This window comes from Diachasma alloeum, unplaced genomic scaffold, assembly GCF_001412515.2.
Source record: "Diachasma alloeum isolate Michigan unplaced genomic scaffold, Dall2.0 Dall_scaffold_00296, whole genome shotgun sequence".
Classification (NCBI taxonomy): Eukaryota; Metazoa; Arthropoda; class Insecta; order Hymenoptera; family Braconidae; genus Diachasma; species Diachasma alloeum.
The window spans coordinates 1129153-1152973 of record NW_021680435.1 but is presented as its reverse complement, the minus strand read 5'-3'; positions in this window follow the sequence as shown (position 1 = coordinate 1152973).

Here is a 23821-nt window from a genome sequence, read left to right as displayed (position 1 = left end):
GGGGGGGGGGGGGGGGGAGTTGGGCAAGTTAGATTGCATTGATGGCGAAAGGGAAAAGGTTTTGCGGGTTGAAGCCATATTCGTATGAGATCGTCATTTATTGTAACAGAAAATCGCCATCCAAGGTGGCCATGTGACTAAATAGAAATAATAATAATTCCTACCCCCACTCCTCCGCAAAAAGTCAAATACTGAATTTCTATTGGTTGACATTCAGATAGGGGAATAGTCTGTAAAATTTGAAATTTTATGATTGTTCTTACCCTGAAGCGAATTTAATGTTACTTTCATAGAAAAGATTAGTAAACTCTCCATGAAATTTAGATTTTTTTCTAGCAGTCGACTTGGAGCAAGTGTCGATTTGACTAGAATCACAGCCGAAGAAACGATTTGAATCACGACAAAAAAAGGGCTTGAATCAAGTCGAAAAATCGACTTGGGATTTTTTTAGGAGCGCTTGCTTTACTCCACAAGGAACACCCCTATGTAAAAACTTCCTTAAATGTGAAGATATTCATAAAAGAAGCCAATTCACGTTTTTTGTAGAGTTAATATTCTCTAGAACTTAATGAGAGATTAGGTTGAATTTTTCTACCTTTCCACTCATTCTTAATACCAAAAAAAATTACATTATAGAATTTTCCGTGACTTTCTGGCAAGTGAATCGACTTTTGGTGGAAAAACCCACTGTCATTTTCCTTCAAGAAATGAGGGACTTTCAATCGAAGTTTTAATGTGGAACTCTTGCTCACTATAGACCAACAAAACTGAATTAAATCTCCGATTTCGTATTTTCATCGAAAATTATCACTAACCATCATCAAGATCGAATAAATCCTCATCTTTTATTCTTCATTCATGAGTTCCCCCCTGAATTAATTCAAATTAATTTCGTCCCAATCCATTTGTGTCATGGAAAACGATAAATTCAATCAATTATTCAGTCTAGTGTCTCACCAAATTGGCACCAAACGTTATTTCTCCGCAGGAGTTTTCGCTCACGCCACCCAAAAAAGAGCACATCGAGGCCTCGTAAAATGCCAAAAAACCATTCACATTAAAAGTGCTCCTAATGTTATTCTTTTTTCCTCTCGATCGTATTCTTAACAACCGATTGCCATAAACCGGACGCAGGTCGTTAAAGCCAATTCCACGAATCTAATCGACAGCTTCGTGAAATGGTAGAGTCATAAAATCATAAAATCAACCAGTTCGTATCATCCAAGTGGACTGACACATGAATGCTAAAAATACTCATATAGATATTTACGGCATTGCTGTTAATCTCATCCTCGGACACTTTATCTGCAACATTCTCGAATACTTTTTAAGCTTAAAAATTGTAGATATTAGCTATCCAGATACGCGCGAATACTCATGAAGATAAAATGAAGAATCAGCAACATTTAATGGTAGAATGGTCGTAAAATTAGAGTACACGGGGATGACTTTGTTGTTCATTTTTTTCTCTTGACATTCAAACGATAAAGTTTTACAGCCCCCAACGATCCACAATTGATTAAATCGAAGTCTAAAGAAACCATTTTATTTCACTTTGACACGAAATTGCTTTTTGATGCGAAGATACCCGAGGCTTATGTCGCCCTCCGTCGATGACTCCTTTGGGGCTCTGTATTTGTTTGTTACCACTGCAGTGTCCAGTTATCTAGGAGGGCTTTTACTGCCCCAACACAGAGCGCCGATACTTTAGTGAACGGTGGGATCGATTCGGAGATATGCAGGCAATAAGCGTTTAATTGCACGGGATTCCTCATCCTCACTGCGGTATCCTTCACTTAGGTTTGTTCAAGGGGAGGAGAAAGACACAAAACAACGTGGCAAGACAGAGAGAGAGAGGGAGAGAGAGAGAAAAGGAGAAAGAGACGCACGGTTGCGACTATAAAAGGCATCGGACCTATAAAATGCATTCTTGGTCGCTGGTCATTTCTTTCATTGTACTGTATCTCTGGTGCGTACCAGAATCTATCCAATTGGCAATTTCGACGATAAATCGCATCATTTCGAACAATTTATCTTCTGATTATTTAAAAAGAAAAACTGAAAATTGAAAAATTGAAGATGCAAAACACGCGACGAAAGGATTGTGGATGGACTTATTTAAAAAGAGAAAAATAAAAATTGAGAACTTGAAATAAACAGGCAAGGAGGAAGAAACGGGAGAGTAAATTCGGGAGGAGGGGGGGGGGAATGAATGTTCCCCCGAATGTGCTCTCTCGTTTTCCCTTTTTCCTTTTTTTATTTTGAACTCTAAATTTCGATTTCTTTCAACTTCTCAGTTTTCATTTTTTTTTTATTTCGTTAGGGAAGGGTCGAACAAAATGTGACGTGTTGAGATCTTTTCCAATTGTCATTATCTGCATTTATAAGTGAAGATACACTGATTAAACGGTTTAGTCGAACCAAACGAGACTTTTTAACTATTACCACGATTCGTTAACTATTAACGAATCGCGGTAACAGTTAAGAAGCCTCGTTTGGTGCAACTGAATCGTTCCACCTTTTCTATCAGTGTATTGACAATTGACAAGATCACGAAATGTCTCATTTTGCCCGACTCTCCTCTACGTCCAAAGGGCCAAATGAGCCTCAATGTCTGATGAGTCCGAAGGGTTCGTCAAGTCTAGACGTCAGTTGAGTCTAAGGGTCTAATGATTCCGAACGGTCAAATATCTTTTAAGGTTCAGTTGAGTCCGAGTGGTGAGATGGATCTGAAGGGTCAGATGACCCATATTTGACCCTTCGAACTCATCTGACCCTTAAATTTATCTGATCTTTCCGACTCATGTGATCCTTAGACTCATTCGACTCTTCAAACTCATGTGACTCCTCTGATGCATTCACTCTCCAAATCCATCTAACCGATAGAACCTGATCCTTCGCACTCGATGGATGGGGATTTGTTTTTTTTTGCAAACCATGCTTCTTTATGGCATTCAAATGTATTCGAACATTTATCAGGATCATCTCGGCGATTGTCCAGTTATTCGGGTGCAACAAAATTTCTCCATTAAATAAGTTTAAAAGCATATAGTTTTGATTCTTCGATGGTTCAATTTCACAATCCCGCCTTTACCTAAAAATTAGGCTTCAATCTTAAAAGATACTAAAACCTTTTTTTTCTCTATAGACCCATCCCTCATACTCTGTTCAAAATTTTCCGTGAATTTTTCGGAATTTTCCGTGCTAAATTCCGAAAAATTTATCGTGTTCAAGTTCCACTGAAATGTCAGGAAAGCTTGTCATTGAAAACTCAAACATTCTATTGATTTTCTGTTCACATGATCTAACAATCAATAAAACACTTGATTTTTCAGTTCGATTATTCTATGAAAATGCAGAAAAATCAGGAAACTTCAGGAAAAAATTGAAAATTCATGTCATTTGGTTTTTGAATATTCATGTTTTATTAAAAATTCAATCAAGTTGTAAAATTTCCATCTCACTCCCACTCAAAACTCATGAATTTCCTTGAATTCCACTGGAAACTAGAAATTTCGTAATCGTTTTTCCCCTAAATCTGGTTGAATGTCACTCTTATGAAAATTACTATCAAATTTTCCATGAAATTTCAAAAAATTTCTCACAGTGTACACGTAGAAACGCTAACTGCCAGAAATTTTATAACTTATAGAAAATATCTCCTGAAATTTCGTGTACTACTACAATCCCTTGTGTTTTCAATAATTGCGTAATTGTTAATAATGTTGTATGTGGCTCATTACGTTCAATCACCTCAATACGGAATGAATTGAATGTCCATAAACATCATCTCCTTTTATTTCTCCTAAACCTGAACCTCCTCACTTCAACCTTCCCGTCCGCCTCATCGACCAATTACCACCGCGACACCAATATCAGTAAAAAGAAGTTTCACTGGGTTAAACGTTCCGTCGGCGGAATCACGCCCCACTTTGGCTGATGACGGTGACTGCAGTGATCAATTGGCTATTAAATACAAAACTCGATTCTCAACATTTCACAATTCCCGGACACATACCCATACCCAGTCTATCCAATGATGTAACAAAGAAGAAAAGAGAAAAAAACAGACGCAAGAAACAAAGAAGTTAAACCGCAATTCCCCAGCGCTGAATTCTCGAATTACCCAAGTGCAAAACTCGTTTCTTCTTTAACAGTGTATAAACAGAGGATATTCTTGACTTTGCAATTTTATTTAAACTTCATTGTCGTGAACAATAATGGAAATTGAAACTACGAATGAATGCTCGAATTACACTCTTGACTTGGGAGAATGCATTTCCGGCTATCGGTGTATTCCCCTTCAGTTTTTTTTTATCTCTACAGCATTGGGTATTAAATTTACTAAAACCCATCACGTGCATCTGAAAGTTAATTATAAATACGTAAATGATGTTGCGTTGAGTTACATAAAATGAATGTTTAATTGAAGCCACACACAAAATGGATAGAAATGTTTGAAACTAAAAAACGAGGTTAGGGTGTATTTTGTGGGTTTATTGTGGAGCCAGTAACAACACGCGCATATATTCTGAAACTCTCATAATCCAGTAGAAAATTCTCATCTCTTCGTCGAACGTATTATATTTCATATATTGCCTCTCATCTGTACGAGCAAATAATACACTCCCACGATGGCGGTGTGCAATTGCTCGCATTCTCCGCAATCTAGAAATCTAGATCACTATTAATTTTATATCCCTCATCATCATGGATGCCTTGTAACCGTAGTTCTGCGCCCGTTGCGCAATGTATCATTACCTTTTTTTTATGAACGAATATTATATTCATATGGAATTTCATTACAAGTAGGGGTAATGAGAGTCGTTGGCCCCGCGAAATAGATGGAACCCATGGATTTTTTTGAAGAGTCGGGGCATCCATTTTTTTAATTGGACTGAGGTTTTTATGATATTCCGAGACTTCTCAAAAACTGGAAATTATTATTACTTGGTGGGTGACCCGGCGAGACAGTTCCCACGGTTAGAATAGAGAGAATTGAAATACAAATATGATGATGAGGAAGATAGGATGAGTGTGCACTGGAGGGAGACATTACATGAAGTGGTAATGAATTTCGTTAATTTCTAGCATTCTTGGTAATTCCTATGTGATTATAAGATAATTGAGATTGAGTTAATGTATGGAATTCATTTTGAGTTAAAATGGTCCACGAAAGGGGATTGTTCATTGGTTATCAGACATTGCAGACACCATCCAGGCCCATTTCTGATACGCGGAGAAAAGAGTTGAAGAAAAATTACCAAACAAGTCAAGAAGTCGCGGAGCAACCTCGATTTTCAGTACTTTATCACCTTAAATAGGAAATAAAGTGCGAGATTAATAGTGAATACTCCGTTGGCCCGGGAAAATTTACTTGACGTGAGGGTGATTTGTATGGAAACTGTAAAATTTACCCTGTATCCCATCAAAAATTATCCCAGTGAACCTGAATACACGGAGAGAATATAAAATAAAAAATTACAATGTAAACATAGTAATCCTGGACTATACAGAAACAACTTTAAAATTTGATTTATCTTAACCGAATTTTTACTCGTAATAAATTAAATTTTACTTTTATTCTACCACATTTTACGATATCGACTCACAATTTTTACTATGTTCAGCAGTAAATTTTGAGTGTGGCGAGTATGGTCCACGATTACTATACTCACATAGTAAAAAATAATTTTTTTTTCCGTGCAATTGCTCCCATTTTTCGTATAATTTTTCAGTAACGGAAAATGATTTTTACCGAACCCGTTTGGTAAAAATTCACTTCCGTCCGTCCTCATGACCTTCAAACGGCTACAAAATAAACAAACCCCTGCCGGTGTAGCAATTTTTACTAGATAGGAGGATAATTTTCCTCCGCCTCCGTAGATGTATTTTTTTACTTAGGAAATCGTAAGATATCCACTAAAAACCAGTATTTTTTCACTGAATTACATTTCGCTCTATAATTACCAGTCATATAGTAAAATTTGTTATTGGAAAATTTCCGAGGTAATTTTTACCCAATTTTTCTCTCCGTATAACAACTTTACTAAGGTTTTTCGAAACAGTCAAGGAAGGAGGTCGTGTGCATATTATTCTGGCGTTGAAATAAACAATCAATGAACTGGTAAGTCTGTAGCCTCTACATGGAGAAAAAATCCTTATGAAAATTCACATGTTGGCACCATAAACGAGGTACAATCTACACCGTTAGAAAAATGATCGTGCAGAACCAGAAAATTTATTTTTGAAATTTAATAAAATTCCATGTAAATGCCAGGGAAATCATGGTGCTTCGTAGTAAATCTTCTAAGATTTGAATTGCACCTCGGCTACAGTGCCAAGATATGAAATTTTCTAGATCCTTTTTCTTCACTGTTAGTCAGATGCTAGACAAGACCTACACTGTTAGAAAAGAATTGAAATTTCACGGACAGTTTAATAATATTTTTCAGGAGTGTGACATTGAATTGGACCTGGGGGGGGGAGTTTAGAAATTTGATGGGTCAATGGGCATTCGATGCAATTCGAAATATTGAAGTACCAGAAAGACGAGAAATCCCTAGCGTGTTTGCATTTTCAATCAACAATAATACAATATATATTGACCTGAATTTTTCTGATTTCCTGATTCACTTACATGAATTGAATGGACAAAAATTACGGTTTTCATTCATTTTTTTAATAGAATTGTGGATTTTCAAGGACGAAATTCTTTGAAATTTCAGGGAACTGTCTTTCTATATTACTAGGGGGCTACACGGAGAGAATTTTTTTATAAAAATTACCCTACCATTCTATAAAAGTGTATCATGAGTCATCGTTTCCTCATTTCTATCCCGAAATATAGTAGAAATTAATATATGATCAAATTTTATTCTACGTTAGAGAAATTTTATCCTGACGCATAATGAATTTTACCCTTCCAGTCCAGTAATTTTTATGTAGATGACAACGAAAATTCTAGAATGGTTGGTAAATTTTACTCTACCGGCACGGTAATTTTTATTTTTATCAGGATAAAATTTCTCCAACGTAGAATAAAATTTGATCATCACATATTAATTTTTACTAAATTTCGGGATAGAAATAAGGAAACGATGACTCATGATATACTTTTACAGAACGGTAGGATAATTTTTATCAAAAATTTCTCTCCGTGTACGTCCCCTGCTCGCTCCGCTCGCCACCCCCATATAACCCCATATGACCCTTATTTTGACCCCCTTTGACCCTTATTTGGGCCCTTACTCTGACCGTTGTGACCCTTCATTTCTGACCCTTGGTTTTTGACCCTTAATTTTAGAGTCTCAATTTCGAGTACCAAATTTTCATCACCAGGAGTCAAGTTGGATTTTAATAATAATATAGAGAAAGCCCCCTATGACTCCCACGACTCTTCTTTTGAACTCCATGACTTTTATCTAGACCTTCAACCTGACGCTTGTAACCTTTAAGCTGACGCCTCATGACCCTTATCCCTCATTATAATTCTCGTGACCCTTATTTTAACCCTTCAGACCCTTATTTTCTGAGCCTTGATTTTGCAGTCTTAATTTCAAGTCGATTTAGATTTTTATCTATATTATAACAATCCAAATCGATTTCTGGTGATGTAAATTTGATACTCAAAATTAAGACTCCCAAATTAAGGAACAAAGGGTCAGAAACGAAGGGTTCAAGTAAGGGTCAGAATAAGGGTCATAGAGTCGTGTATGGGGTTTGGTGAGCGGCGCACGCACGGGGCTATGTCGACTAAATAAAAATCAACAGTACCGGCGTTTTTAGTTCAAGAATACAATCAATCAAGTGTTAATCACTATGAATAAATAGAATGATGATCCAGAGTATAAATATCATACTGATAATGGAGACCATCTCCCAATAATTGCTGACCCCATTGATATGATGATTTCACATTTTTAATGCTGATTTTACAACACCATAAATTCTCAGTGCATGCAAACGTATTGAAATTCTCCAGTGCTAAATAAACGACTGGAATTTCTTCATGAATGCAATTCCTGATATGAAAATAGAAAAAAAAAACAAATTCCCCTATAACAATCAGCACGTGCTTACTCTCGCAGGTGGCTGCGGAGAAGTAACGAATGAAGAGAAAGAGGAACGAGAAAATAAGACATTATATCGTTGTCACCGATCACGATGCTAGACACTGGGTGAAAGTTCTCAGGTCGGTTTTATTGTCTGCTTGTTGGACAGTCGACACGATGAGTGCAGATGAATTTACATGTATGAACCTAAATGCTGAGTTTAGTGTTGACCACTCTGCAACCGAGATCCGAGAGAGGAAAAATATGAGAGAGTGAGGAGAGAGGGCACGTCGAGTATTAACGAGCTTAAACGAACGGAAACCAAGTGTCTCGGCGGGAGTATAATTAATTAATCGTGATCTTGGTTGGTGTCAGGGTTCTCAGAGCATTTTAGCACGAGTAAATGCAGGGCTTCCACTAACTACTGAATTCAATTCAATGATCACACACGTACAATCAAATAATCACTCTCACACCAGCGAAAATGAACCAAAAATTAAGGGGAAAAAATAGCGAAGAGAACAAACAGACATTTACTTCATGAAAAGGACGAATAAGATCGCTGAAAACGATCAACATCGCGGCGAAGAATTCACAATGGCCGCCGTCCAATGCCCGTTGTTCTCTTTGTCTGACACTTCGTACAGGCCAGTAAAGGGGCATCGCCGAGACACCAGGTGCCTGTAATCGTTCACAAATTAACGTCGCTGGGGCAGTTTCTTTGGCACAGATTTACCGCTCTCAGTGTGTGTACATGTACGTTGGAAACTTATATACCCGTATAAGGGCAATAACCAACAGAACAGAACAGAGCAGCCCTGGGGGTACAATCCACTGACGTATTTCAATCATTTCGAAAGTGGCACAAGTCACCAACACAATCACCGATTCCAATCCGATGTGACAATTTTTATCTTCAGTATGTGTAAACCATTCGGTTCCTATGAAATGCTCAAGTTTCACACGACCGTGTTAAAATTGCATCTGTATTGGTGTTTATGAACATCAACCGGGACCAGAAGAGTCCATGCCGACGATAATGTTTTATCCTGAATTGTTTGTGTGTCGCTGAGAATGCGTCATTAGCTCGGTTAGTTCTCACACTCCCATGAAGTGTAATGGCTCAGAGGCCACTGATACGATCTACATAAAAATGAGGAGAACAAAAAAGAAATATATAAATGATAATAAACATTGAGAATGATTGCTCAACGGGTTTGTCAGGTTGAGAAAGACATTTCAGTGTTTTTTTTCGGCATCGTTTCACTCTTCTTGGCGATGTATTCCTGATTTTGGGATTAACTTGGTGAACCCGCCCCGGCCTGCAGGTAGCTGTAGGACCGCAATGACCACTGACCGGAGACACGTTGTAATGAATCCACGGATACAATAGTGCCTTGCGTCATCGTCACGCATAAAGACATCAGGGTACCTCTTTTTTTAGCTGGGATATACTTACCGAAAGTCGATCTTGGAGGTGTTGGTGTCAATGAGCTCGCTGTGCAACTTGAAAAAGCCGAACGTTTCAACATGAATATTCAACATGTCATCAACAGTAATATCTCAGTTGTAGAGAGTTCGCTTGATTTATTTTGACAAACGGGGTAAGTCAAATAGGTCCTTCACCCATTGATAGCGAGGATTAGTTATTGTTAACAAATGGATTTGATTGGAGGCTAGGATCTACTCTATCTCATCAAATGTTCATTTGTTAACTATTGACGAATATTTATTTGGTCATATGCAACTCTACCATTCGGTACTAGTTAATAAATCTCGTTTGGAATAAATGAATCATTCTATCAGTGTACTTTTAAGAAATTCATGATTCTGGGAAGTATTGTACTGAGAATAACAAACTGGTTCTTTGATTCCAGATGAAAAATTCATCAAATTTCTTATACAAAATCTATTTATAGCAAGGAAGAGTTCCTTGAGTTCTCAAATGACGATCCATTGGGTTATTGAATTGAAATGTTTTGCGTCCTTCAACTAATGAAATTGGAGAGGAATAAAATTCTGGAATAAGTCAACATTAGTATAACCAACATAGTCATATAGGTTTATGTGTAGATCCAATGTGTTAAATTTCATTTTAACAAAAATCGTCTTCTCAAAATTTTTTTCAAAAACTAAAATTGATTACGCTTAAACAATATTCTTGATCTATTCTATAAACTCTGCAAAGGATTTCCCTCTGAAAGAATTAGCCCAACTACTTGGATATCCTTTACGGAAAAGGCGTCTTAATTTAAGGATATCCAAGTATTTTGGATATTTTTTCTCCAACGAAATGCTCTTCCACTTTTGTAGTAAAACATCAGAAATTTTATTTGAGGCCCATTTGACCCTAAGTATCCGGACATAAAAAAATAAGGTTTCCATAACTTTAAACAATTTCAATTATTTATTTACACACAGCGAATGTGGAAAAAATAATTCTGGGCAAAATATAATTTGAATGACGCTGAATATTCATAATTTTTTTTTTCAAATTTTTATCACGGAATTTAATTCACAAATTTGATAATTGGAAATGGTTAAATCTATAGTGTGGTCTGTACCAAATTGTGAAGGATAGTCTCATTTAGTTTTCCGATTAATTTGTTCTATAAATTAACGATAAAAATAATTGGCGTGCTGTCTGTTACTATCCAACGTACGCCATATTCGATGTTTCGTCTCTTTCGAAACTAACCTCACTAACTTAACCATTTTACGCTCCACTCATCCGCGCGCCCATTCCCGTTTTGCCCTACTGAGGTGACCCCTTAAGTACAATTATACTAGATTCAGGTAACAATGATTGAGAATGACAACATTTTTCCATAATTTTTTCAATTTCTTTTTAACCTTAGAATCGTCACCCTATGAAATAAACCCCGCGGCATGTCGTTTTTCTTCAATTACAATTGACTGACTAACCGAAAAAATTCGAAAAAATTTGATTTTCTCAATTGAAGTGTCTAAAACATTCTAGTAGTTTTTAGAACAAGATATTTCCCAAAATTTCTAAAGAAAACAAATTACTTCGAACAGATGAATTATCTTTTCCCATGTTAAATGAAATTGCCCATGACGCAACATTGCCGGAAACTCGCTAAACGCGCCCGAGCAGTATATAGTGAATTCGACAACACTAAAGCCTAAATAAAAAGGCGGCGAATCCCCGCAGAGGTGGCGAACGTCGCAGGGACGCCTTTGGTGACCAGACTAGAGTGAATTGCACTTATTTTCAGTATTGTCCTATTGCTAGATTCCAGCATGACAGAGTTCTGAATTCAGAGATTTTCGCTGGATAGTATAGTAACTTTTTTTTCTCTGCATGATTTTCTCCTTATTTCAAGGCAATTTCTTTCTCTGCGAACTTTATTCGTCTTTACCTGGAATCGTGGAACATTTGTGCCGAAAATTAATGGTCGCTTTTTGGATGTGGAGTGGGGGGAATAAGTCGTTTCAACCTGCTTGACAAGCAGACTGGGTTTAAATACGGGCATTAATTAGAATTTGCTCTCGAATACGCGGTAATACATGTCATGTATTTATATAATAGCCTTCAAACGAAGGTTTTTCTGTTAGTTTCGAACAGGAGTATGATATTGCGATAGGCCAGAGAGTGTCAGCTTGTACTTGGATAGGGGAACATAACGTGTGCAGTAAATGTGACATGGAACGGATACATTTACGGTAAAAAGGTAAATGTGGAAACAATAAATGGAAGAAAAATCCAGACGATTCGTATCTCAGCCTTTTCCATCGTTTTACGTGAAAGGTTTTCGCTTAGTTTCATTGGAATTTTGACTGCTCAACTGACAGGATTCACCCGAAACTCTTCATGAAATTATAATGCACAATTTCAATTTCAGGAGAGAAAATTTTATGTAACATGAAGCAAAATATTCTGAGATGATAATAAACAGATAATTGGAAATGATGCGTTAATTATTCCAATTTTAACTTCAAAGGATTCTGATTAGAATCCTCAGATTAAGTGTACAAAGTATTTGCGCGAGGAGCTCTCTTACGTACACGTATTGCAACTCGTAAATTCTGAAAACGGTTTTGGAGCCCTTCGGTTGATTTAGCATTCAGCACTTAAATCAATTCGAACAAGTTCGGTACTTAAGAGCTCCCGAGTTTGTACAGTGAGTGTTCGCTCTGGTTTTCGTGCGAGAGAAGGAGATAGGTGGGATGTGATAGGTGGAAAGGGAGGCGGGTGGTAAGAGGGGGACGCAGATGGGCTCGTGGAATCTCGAGGCGTTCATTACAATTATCATAGAAGCACCAGAACCTGAGCTCTTCTGTTCTTTGGAGATTCTTCCCACTTATGTACTTTGCATATTATTTTTGTAATGAGAAATATCTGAAAATGATTAGTATGGAGGGAGAAGAAACAACATTATTGATGATTTACATATTTGATTGTAAAACACAAAATTTTCGTAATTACCGTTTTTGTAGCTCTTAATTCGCTTTACAAAAAACATTATAACAAAAATTGTGTTATCTGCTTTAGATTCCGAGATATTCATAGCAATAGCTATGAACTGTGCAATAGCCCGAGTGGAAATTTTGGTCAGGTCCAAGGTAAGACTGGATTAGGTCAGGCCTGAGGATTGATCTGAAAGTGATATGATAACTGGATCAATCCCTGATCAGGCATACCGGTTCTGGATTTGATCAAGCCAAACGTTTTCAAACCGGATGACCTGTCCATCGGAATCAATAATAATTATGAATGATAATTAATTGAAAACATAAGATGATTCAATTTTTTCACTGTAGATCACCTCTCTTAATGAATTCCTACCGTAATTACTACTGAAAAAACCTTACGATTTTTAATGATGTTGGGAATCGAACCCGGGACCCTACGATTACTAATACTATGCTCTGACCACTAGGTTATTATTGCGCTATTATTAGTCAATGGACTCGGTTTTGCCTATACGATCTGTATCGTGGTATTTGTTGACTTCGAAATTATTCATCATCTCGTGGATTTGCGTGTATATTCTGAGAGAAAATTTGTTTTGTTGAAAATTTTTTCCATTCATTAATGGATAATAATTTTAATAATCATAATACTAGTGAACATATTGAAGCTTGATGATTTTTGTCCTATTCAAAATAATTTGCTTGTAAGTTTGATACTTCTACTATATATATTTTTGGCACCATCCCTCCTTCCCCCCGTTCATTTAATTAAAGCTTTTTGATAAATAAATTGAGAATAAATATTAAAATTTTGATTCTCGAAAAACCTTTCTTTAAATTAAGATCAGGTGGACCGGATCCGAACCTTATCATTTTTTAATCAATTGACCCCGTTCAAATGAAAATCAAGTGCATGAACTCCGAATCGGATCTAATTGGATTTCGGTAGCCTGATTTCAGATTGAGTTATGCCTACCTGATCAGAACTCGATGTGAGCCCGTCTCCCGCTTTTGGGATCCGATCTACTAGATCAGAACTTGATCAGGTTCTCATCAGGTCGTCCTGTCGACCTGATGCCCTCCTGACCAGAACTTGACTTGCACTTGACTCCAGTTTTTGGAATCTGATCTACTCGATCAAACCTTGGTCAGGTTCTCTCCAAAAATCACCTGATCAGTCGAACCTTACAAAAACTCAGGTTCTCTCGAGACAAATTGCCATTCTGGACATAGTCAAAATCGACTTAAACCGTCTTGTCGCTTCGCTACTGATATGTAATCATCGATGAAAACATCATGAGGGTTTTCTTATTCCACAACAGAAGTTATCAACCAAAAGATAATTTCTCTGAAATTAACAAATTGATAAAGTTCGATTGAAGAAATCTACCAAAGCTCCAAAACCAGCAAAGAGGTTCAAAAAGGAATTCACCCCTTCATCTCAATGCTAATCCAATACCCTTAATAGCCCCTTCACATTTGTCCAGATGACTGAAAATCTGTCTCCCCGTTTCCAACGATAAAGCCAATCCACCCAATACCTCCCGTAATTTCCTGCACTCGAAAGACACTGTCAAGAATTCTCCTTCAACTACCCCAAAAATCTCCAAAAAGCAGAAAGGAGGGAGCAACTGATCGGATAGTGAAACACTGGAGGGAATAAATATCTGCGAGGCTGAGCATCTTGACTCGGACGAGAGAAACACAAACAGTAATTACGAATATCTCGACTGGGGATCGAAAAGACATCGCCAAATCTTTAACTGGTTTCAACAGACTACCTCCTTCTTGTTACCCTCCCCCTCACCAATTGGCCAGCCCCTGTATTTCCATCTAATTCCCGTTCACTTTGCCTCTCCGTCCCGAAGAAATCGGCTGATCTTGAAACCCTCTCTGCACCACCAATTCTCAACCCCCTGGCAAGACTGAAACCCTTTGGTCGTACTTTTGGATTAAGCTCCCCCTACCTTTGCCATCTCCTTTCCTCACCTCATTTCGTGTCGAAAACTTATTAGTAATTACGGTGGAATATCTCAGTGCCGAATCGAATCCAAAGTATCAGAGAGTGAGGGCTTGTCTTAGACTTCTTACTTACAAATCTTCGTCTCTTTCGCTTCAATAATTCTTAGCAAATAGCACACGAAACTCTGGGGTTGTAGTGAAGGCTAACAACGGATTTTCTTGCTCGAAACTTTTGTGAAAGAAAATTAATTGAGTCATCATTGGTACCTATGTATTTTTGAATGAAACTGATGTGTTAGTGAGAATGGAAAATTTGATCAGCGTGAAGGGCATAGCCCATCCCCTTCACTGTGATGCTATTATCGTTACCATTTGCTATAACCATTCTCCTTTCGGTGTACATACGTGAACGAGAATCAGTAGCATATAGACCAGGCATATAGCTGTACAAAACCCGACGATCTACACGTTTGGAAACGTCTCTCACTACGAATACCCCACTATGCCGATTTCTATTTGGGCCCGTGGTGTCTCTCCCGCGAGAGAGTGGGACAACAGTCGAACAGTTGTAGTTAGATTCAAGCAAGTGATAATCATCGAAATGGGTAGACGCCGCTGGTATGTGTGCGCAATGGTGATGGCTGAATACAAACGTGAATTATGTGGTTTTATTTTAATGTTTTTACTTCGTATATGGAGACGATAAAAGTCGTTCTAATTTTCAGAGGTATTACATATAAACAAGCGATGGAATGATGGAGGAGAGGGAGCAAGTAGCGAGTGTTTCCATGCACGAAGAGTGGACATTCAATTAAATGACGCCATTACCATAACGTTATTCAAAGGTCTTATTGTTGGCTCTTTATAAAATGAACATTTTAATACCGTGGATAACTCTCTCTTTGGTTTCGGCAGACAAAGTGTCATATCAAAATGTTTCTAGCTTAATTATGGAAAAATATGCTGCTTGCTCTGTGTAATGTCGAAGTGTGGCCAGGTTCATGGTTGAAAAACGTCCCAATTATGACGCAAAATGAAATTTGGCCGAAAATACAGAAGTAGCGATGATTTGTACCTAATACTTTTGAATTTACGTATGTGGGTCTTCACCAAGTCCATCATATTAGTCATTTGTTTCAACGCTGCAGACGGAGGAAAAAATTCCATGAAAATTATGAGATAAAACGTAATCTTTTTTTATCGTTATTTTTACATCGTTTCAACCCGGTTGGGGTATGCTGCGATGATGATAAAGACTTTAAATTGTTAGATCTCATATCATTCTACTCGGCCGAGTTTTGAACTCGGAACCTTTCGCATGCGAGATAATGAACTTATCCACTGCGGAAAGCCACCGGGGAACGTAATCTTGATGTGAAATATTTTTGGGAAATTTTTGGTTTTTCAATTTCGGAAGATTTGTCCAGGCAGCCTTTCCACTGCTGTCATTTTCCAACTGTTCCTTCTTTCAAAATATAGACGCATTTACATTCTCATTTCATTCAAACATTTATAATTTTTCCCCTTTTTATATCGACTTTCTTGAGAAAATCTTCCAATTTGGCGTCTCCCAAAAAGTGATATTGAATTCGGTTTAGGGGAAAAATTATTATAAAGTTTCAAGTTTCAGCTAGAAGTCTATTGGATTATGTGTAGGAATACTCAATAAAAACACATTAGTTTTATTCTTCAAAGTAAAACTCTTTAATGATCGCACGCAGAAGGTATATCTTTCTCCAACGAAGTCTCTAGGACGACTAACTAAAAGTCATGAGAGTTTTCACTCTCTGGACCCATTTGACAAAAGGCCCTTGTTTCAATTTTCTTCAGCCTCTCCTTTGTGACTCACCATGAGGACTGTTTTTCTTCACGTCTCTATTTTCTAAGAAAAGCCATAAATGTCACCCTGAGTGTTTGGGTGGAAAAGAGAAAATGTTTAACTAAACTAAGAAATTAATTTTTGTATTCAGGCATGAATTCCAACAAAGTCGAACTAATTCATAAGTTTTGGATAGAAGTAAGACGGAAATTTTCCATCTCAGTTGAATTTTCAATTGAACATGAATATTCAGGACCAAAATAATCAAAATTTCCATGCTATTCTAACCTTTCACGAAAGAATTGACATGTACAATTTTCATTAATTTTCCAATAAAATTATTAGAAAATAAATGGAATACTTGATTTTTTATGATACGATCTCCTTTCAGTTGAAATGACACTTAATGAAAATTTCTGGAAATTGACATAGAAAATTCGCACAATCTATTTCAATGAAGTATAATTTCAATACTATTTCGATGCATCTAACATAATGTTATAAAATTTAATAAATTGAAACATAATTGGAGTGGCTATTAGTGAATACTTTCTTCACGAGATTTAACAATTCCAACAGTTCCTTAATAAAGATTAAAGATTTTCATTTCAATACTTGAAACAATTAAGTCCTTTCCCTGTGCTCTCAATTGCGCCGGGGAAATTAGAAAGGAGTGTTCATCATTTTGGGGTTGACCAATTACATGGAGAACGTCCTTTTTTCGGACATTGGAAGAGTGTTCCGACCACAGGAAGAGGCGTCGAGCGTTAAAAGGGGCATCGCGCACTCTCTGACCCCTCGAGGAGCATTGTTTCTCCGCGTTCAGTTGTGCGAATTTCACCCTATATACCGGGCAAGGAGCGACCCAGCAATGATCATCGAGGGTGGACGTGCCTTTAATTCCTGTGGCAACCCTTTTATATCGCTTGAAACCCTCCTTAGGCAAATAGCCCCTCTTCGTATTTTCGTTTCTCTCGTTTTCCGCGGGGGACAGAAACGACGTTGGAGGAGGTATAAGTGCTCGTAGAGCAAGGGGGGAGGGGTCAGTTTGGAATCGTTTGTCAACCCTTTTTCGTGGCTTTGAGAGGCGATCCCTTTCTCTGTTTTCCACTCTCGATATGCCCGCATCGTAATGCTGGATTGTAAAGGGATTCGTTCTTTTAATGGGATCGACAGATCGGGGAATAACAAAAGAAAGGGTTCAACAACTCGCCATTTCTCAACTCAAAGAAAAAAAAATCATTTAAATTTATTTTAATGAGTAGCTTAATTACTACAAGGAAAAGCTTTGGAAATAGTCGAGTTTCTCTTGAAGGGTATCACTGTTAGAAAAAAAATGAAATTTCATTGCCAGTTGATTTAGGGGAAAAAATAATGAAATTTCAGATTTCACTGAAAAGTCAGTAAAATTCCAGAATTTTAAGCGGCAAAAAACAACAATTCCTTAATTTATTTGAATTTCCATTCTAACATAAATATTTAGTGTCAAATGACGTTGAATTTTCAGTCAAATTTGAAATTTCATGATTTTTTTCCCCCTACATCGCATTCAGTGTCACTGTCCCGAAAATTCAAGAATATACTTACCGGAATTTTCTGGTTTTCTATTCCATTTCGGAAAAATTTGAACGGAAATTTACAGTTCTCTTTGATTTTTACAAGAAATTCTGAATTTTCAATGACGAAATTTCTTGAAATTTCAGTGGTGATTAAATTCGTTAAAAATTTCCAAAAAGTGTACCGGAAATTTCAGACGAGAATTTTTTTAACAATGTATTCAAGTACTTGACCATTTCTTGTGGGTCGAAGTAGTGATGTCGCGGGAAACTTTACGAGATAATACTTTGGATAGATCATCTAGGTCTCAATAAGCGCGGAAACTTTCTTTCTCGTCTCAGTTTCGAAATTCGCAGTATCGACTTGTCTCGTAAGGATTCCGAGTCATTTATCTCATCTCGGTCTCAAGTTTTCGTGTTTTTTAAGGTAAAATCTCAGTTTTTGTCTCGGTTTGTCTCGTCTCGGTTTTCTCAATATAAAAAATTGTCTCGTGATGGCTCGTGAAGTCTCTGGCTGCATCACTAGGTTGAAGTAATTCCTACATTTGTAGTTGAAAATCAGAATTTTCGTTTAAGGTACTTCCTCAGTCATTTATAGATAGTAAAAATTTTGCAATGTGCTCATGCAGGGACACAACATTTGGATCAAATTTTATTAAGTATATTCAAAAATGATTTCCAAAATTTTAAATATTTCATCCACGCCATTGTGGAGGTATGCATTGTCAAACATTCAGTTTTTGACTTCTCAATTTTTGACGATGTATACCTCGAATATGGCGTGAACAACATGCGATTGAAATTTTGAAAATGGTTTTTGAATGTGCTAAACAACATCATCCAAATGTTGATTCCGGACATTTGGTTATAGTTCCCTTATTTGTACTTTGAATGCCTAAATTTAATTCTTTGTTTGGAATCGTTAGGAAATATTTTTTTAATCTGGAAAAAATTAGAAAGCTTTTTTTAGGAGGAAAATTTGTAACATAATTGGATAATTGCAATTTTTGGAGATTTCAATGTTTTTTCATAAATCATTTATAAACAATGAGTTTTCTTTAAAAACCATTTTTGCAGAATCTATGTATAAAGATACATCAGTTTTCCGAAAATTGAAACAATTTCAATTATCCATCTATGAGAGGAGAATCTTCAGGAACGAATAATTTTCTACAAAATGTAATTTGAATGGAGCTGACTATCCATTAATTTTATTTCTCACGCAATTTAATTTACAACTTTAAACAAGGAAAATCTTTGAATCTATATCTATTGTGCTCCACAATAAATTGGACACTGTTAAAAATTTATGTTCAAATTTTTGTCTGAATCTTGTCATTGAAAAATGGAATATTCCATTGATTTTCTGGTGAAATGATCTGGAAATCAATAAAATACTTGTTTTTTCAATTCAATTATTCTGTATAAATTCAGAAAAATCAGGAAAATTTAGAAAAAAATTGAAAATTTATGTCATTTTGTTTTTTTGAATATTCATGTTCCACTGAAAATTCAATCAAGTTGTGAAATTTCCATCTCACTCTCCCTGAAAACTCATGAATTTTCGTGAATTCTACATAAAACTTGAAAATTTCATAACATTTTTTTCCTTAAATCTGATTCAATGTCACTCTCATGAGATTTACTACAATATCTTCCATGAAATTTCTAACAGTGTAAAAGGTACTTGGATGTCCTTAATAAATCAGTTGATCGGCCAGATTTTTCTAATTTATTCTCAGGATAAGGGAATTCTCATTCGCAATTCATAATACCATTTTTTATTCATCTTTTATTCACTTCCAATGCATATTGCCGTACGTTTTTTTTTCCAAACACGCCATAAAATAAACCCCTGCTTGGCCTCCAGCGACCACTGAGGGTTTTCCAATGCGAATATACGCGTGCGGCTCGTACACATACCGCACTCATCCCCTTGCACGATAGAAACATAAAAAAAAAGAAGTAATAAAAAAACCCTAGCAGCCCCTACAGGGCCGTTGGTCTCTCTCACTCTCCTGCCCACTAGACACGAGCGACCCGCACGAGACCCTGGAACACGTTCAACAAGTGTATCCGCGTTAAAAAAAAAAGAAGAAGAAGAGGAAAAAAAGCGTAAGCGCACCCCGACTATTATCGGCAAAATTGGGAATCAATAGGCCGTAAAAGGGTCCGGGGGACAAACCCGGATAACAAACGACTCGGTGTCCGGACGACCTTCCATCGAAACCCCTGTGAAAAAAACCCCGATTATTCTATTCCTTTCACCCCACATTTTTTTCTCACTCTCTGATAATTCAATTTACGGCGAAAAAAAGCGCATTCAAACCCGTTAAGTGTCGTCGATCACGAAAGACATCCCACGAGAGAAAAAAAACTTTTATTTCTGTAGCTAGAGAGATAACACGATTAAATTATTCAGAATTAAATCTTTTTTTCCAAAGAGCTTGCAATTTCAAAATCAAATATTTCACAGCACATTAACCATCAATCACACCGAGGGAATTCTTCACGGACGACTGCTTATTATTTATATTAATTCAGATTGCTTTTCTACAAAATTAACCCGTGCAATAATTTACTCACATGAAAGCACCCTGCATAACGATACAGAATTCTCCCGATATAGAATGATAATGTCATTTAATTCTGATGATACACTAATGTCCATTTTATTCTTGGAAATAGGAATTTCTATTTCAAGATTTTAGCTCGGCCCAGACAGAGGTTGAAATTTTCGGACTGAGTCATAAAAATTTGTCAACAGTCTCCATCGTCTACTAAGTGGTTCCCAGGCCAAGTGTCTGATAAATAAAATGAGAAAATAAATTATTCAAAAATATATGGTCACCTAATAAAGCCCTCTTGTATAATACCGCAGTGTTTTCTGACTTTACTACCGCTTTAAGCAACATTTTCTCTCAAGTATCGTTTACACGACTTGTTCGTTTGCACTGAATGTCTATAGGAACAATAGTAACCATTGTGAGTCGAGGGTATACTGATCATAACCCACCAGTGACCGTGGGGTTCCGCCAGCTGTTTCCGGAAATTGATAAGTCTCTAATTTCTTTACGACATTGCACCGAGGAGACTTGTATCCCTGTGTGCATTGGGCAAACAAGACACGATTCCTCTCACCTCCTCCACTTGTTTTCACTTGTTGTTTCTCCACCACCTTTTTTTAGTGTTACGGAAATGCCGGGGCGCGATCGCTTTTGTTCGAATTTCCCTGGAGCGAAGAGCCGACGCGCTGCAGAAACCTGTCGGTTGTTTGTACAGCGATATAGTACACCTGACACCCTCTGGGCGCCTTCACCTTTACCTGTGATTTTTTCATTCTTTTTCGCCCCCTTCATTTATTTTTTTTCCATTTTTACAACCTTCAGCCGATATCAGAGCCAATGCCTTGGGAGGATTTACAGGCGCATTGTAAAAATCTTGAGTTAGACAGAACACCGTATTTTCTCAGGAGGAATAAGAAAATTATGAAGGGTCTGGGAATTCTTGGAAATGGTATAATATTAACCATGAACGATCCGATTTTTTTTATCCATGGAAATAATTTTCTGGGGTGCATTTTCACTCTTCATATTTGATGCTAAGCTCGAGACATCCATCACAGGGAAATGTACTGACATAAACTGTGAGAGAAAGAATTGAAATTTCATGGACACTTTAGCAGTAATTCTCAAGAAAGGGACATCAAATTTGATTTAAGGATATCCAATTACTTTGGCTATTGTTTCTCCAGTGAAATGCTTTTCTACTTTTGTGGTCAAACATCAGAGCTCTCATTTGAGCTCTATTTGACTCTAAGTTTCCGGCCATTTTACAATGATTTCATTATTTAATCTCAGCAGGACTAAATTTGAATCTCGATATTGAACCGTTAGAAAACATTTTAAGAATCTGAAAAAAAATTAGAAAGTTCACTTTTGAAAGAAGATTGATGAAATAATTAAAAATTGCAATTTTTGAAGATTATGAGCATTTTGCATAAAAAATTTATGAACAATCAATTTTCCACCTAGCTCTTTAAAAAGAGGAGGTATTGTTAGATCTGCTACATGCAGTGGTGGGAATCCTGAAGAGGATCTCAATCAGTGCTCTGGCAATGGTCCCATACATGAGAAACACCGTCCAAAACTTCTGTCTGGTTTACAAAGAGAGGGTTTCCTCCCACCCTACGAGATTAATTTTTTTTTGCAAATACACAATAGAAAAACATTACAACGTATAGATGTCTTTTTAGCCTCCTTCGCCGGACTAAGTATTTAAAACTCAAGTAAATTATCTAAAAATGAAGTATGTACTATATGATACTGCATTGACCTGAATGCGATGTAGAAATTTTTTTTTCTAGCAGAAGACCATGTACATTTTTTTGAAAGCAGAATAAACCAATAGGTTTAGATGCTACGAATAAAAAAAATCAATTTTCCATCGTAAAAATCATTTGCTCAGAATCGTAACAAATGTATTCGTGTTCAGAATTTTACCAGAAATCGATTTCATGCCTTCAAACGTGAGGTTTCCGAGAGTTTAAACAATTTTAATTATTTATTTATAAACAACGAATGTTTTAAAAAATAATAATTCTGTGCAAAATCTAATTTTAATAATGCTGAATATTCATGATATTTTTTCAAATTTTTCTCAAGCAATTGAATTCACAAATTTGATGAATGAAAATCTTTGAATCTACAGTATGGTCTGTACCAAACTGTAAAAAATACTTAGCTATCCTTAAAGGAGAAAACATCATGATATTTCAAATTTTTAAGCAACAGAAAAACGAGAATTTCTTAACTTACTTGAATTATCTATCAAAACATAGATCTTCAGTACGAAAATACACTGAGTTTTCGAATTTTGAATTTCAAATTCGATTCAACGACATGTGACTTGAACGATTATTCTCTCGACTTATAGAATTGATCTGTAAAACTGCAGCCTCCATTGCCACCTGAAGAAGAAAATGTTGAGCATAATTTTTTCCTCCGAAATGTGAAACAATGTCGTTTTCATCGCATTTGAACAATTTTCTCGGGTGCATTCACCCCTCACACCCGACGCGAAACTCTCTCGTTACGTCTCATTGAATGCCCTTTAGCGACGGAACCCGAGCGTCGTGAAAAAATCAAATGAAATAAAAAAAAACAACGGAGAAACCAAAGACGAAAGGCAAAAATCACAGGAGCCGGCGTGTTCCGTGCCTCGTTCTTCCATTCAAAGTCATTTCCCTCCCGCGATTTTGCAAGCGAAAAAAAAAATAAAACAAAGAGTAAAAAGGAAAGGAGAGCGTCGAGTGTTTTCGACGAGGCAGTGGGAGGGGGCGAAACGACGTAAATTTGTCTTAATAATTTTTGTGGGCACGAGAGGGTGCAGCGGTAGTGGGGGAGGAGAGTCGTGTATTCCACGCCGGCCCTCGAGTGCCGGTTCACCGGGGGTTCCCTATACCCCGGACGCTGACATCAAAGGCGCGTGCCGGCGTCTTTAAAGTTTTTCACCCTTTATCGAGAGGGATTTTGAGCAGCAAAAGGCAGAGACCTTCTCAAGAGTGATGGTGGGAGTGGAGGGGGTTTAAGTTAGGCTGCTGTGTTTAAAATATTCCTGCCGCAAAATACCAATAGAAAAAGGTCGAGGCACGGGGGTGGATGCATGGATCCACCTGGAGGAGGGAACGAGACCGAAGTGAAGGTTTTACATCCCACAGAAGCCATGAGGATGTTTAGGAGTTGCGAGGAGAGATGGTCGGTATAACGCGAGAATTTGCAACGTTACCCTTCCCTCGACCATCGAAGTCCCAGGACTCCTTTCCCAGTGGTATGCCTTTGCCTTTGTCATTTAATATCAGGGCGCATACACATCGTCAGGCATTCAAGTACCCGGCGTATAAGGAAGCCTCGGGTGATCTCTTTGATGGCTAAACACAACGCGTTTGGACAACTTAATTTCAACACTCGACCTTGATCCCCCCCCCCCCCCCC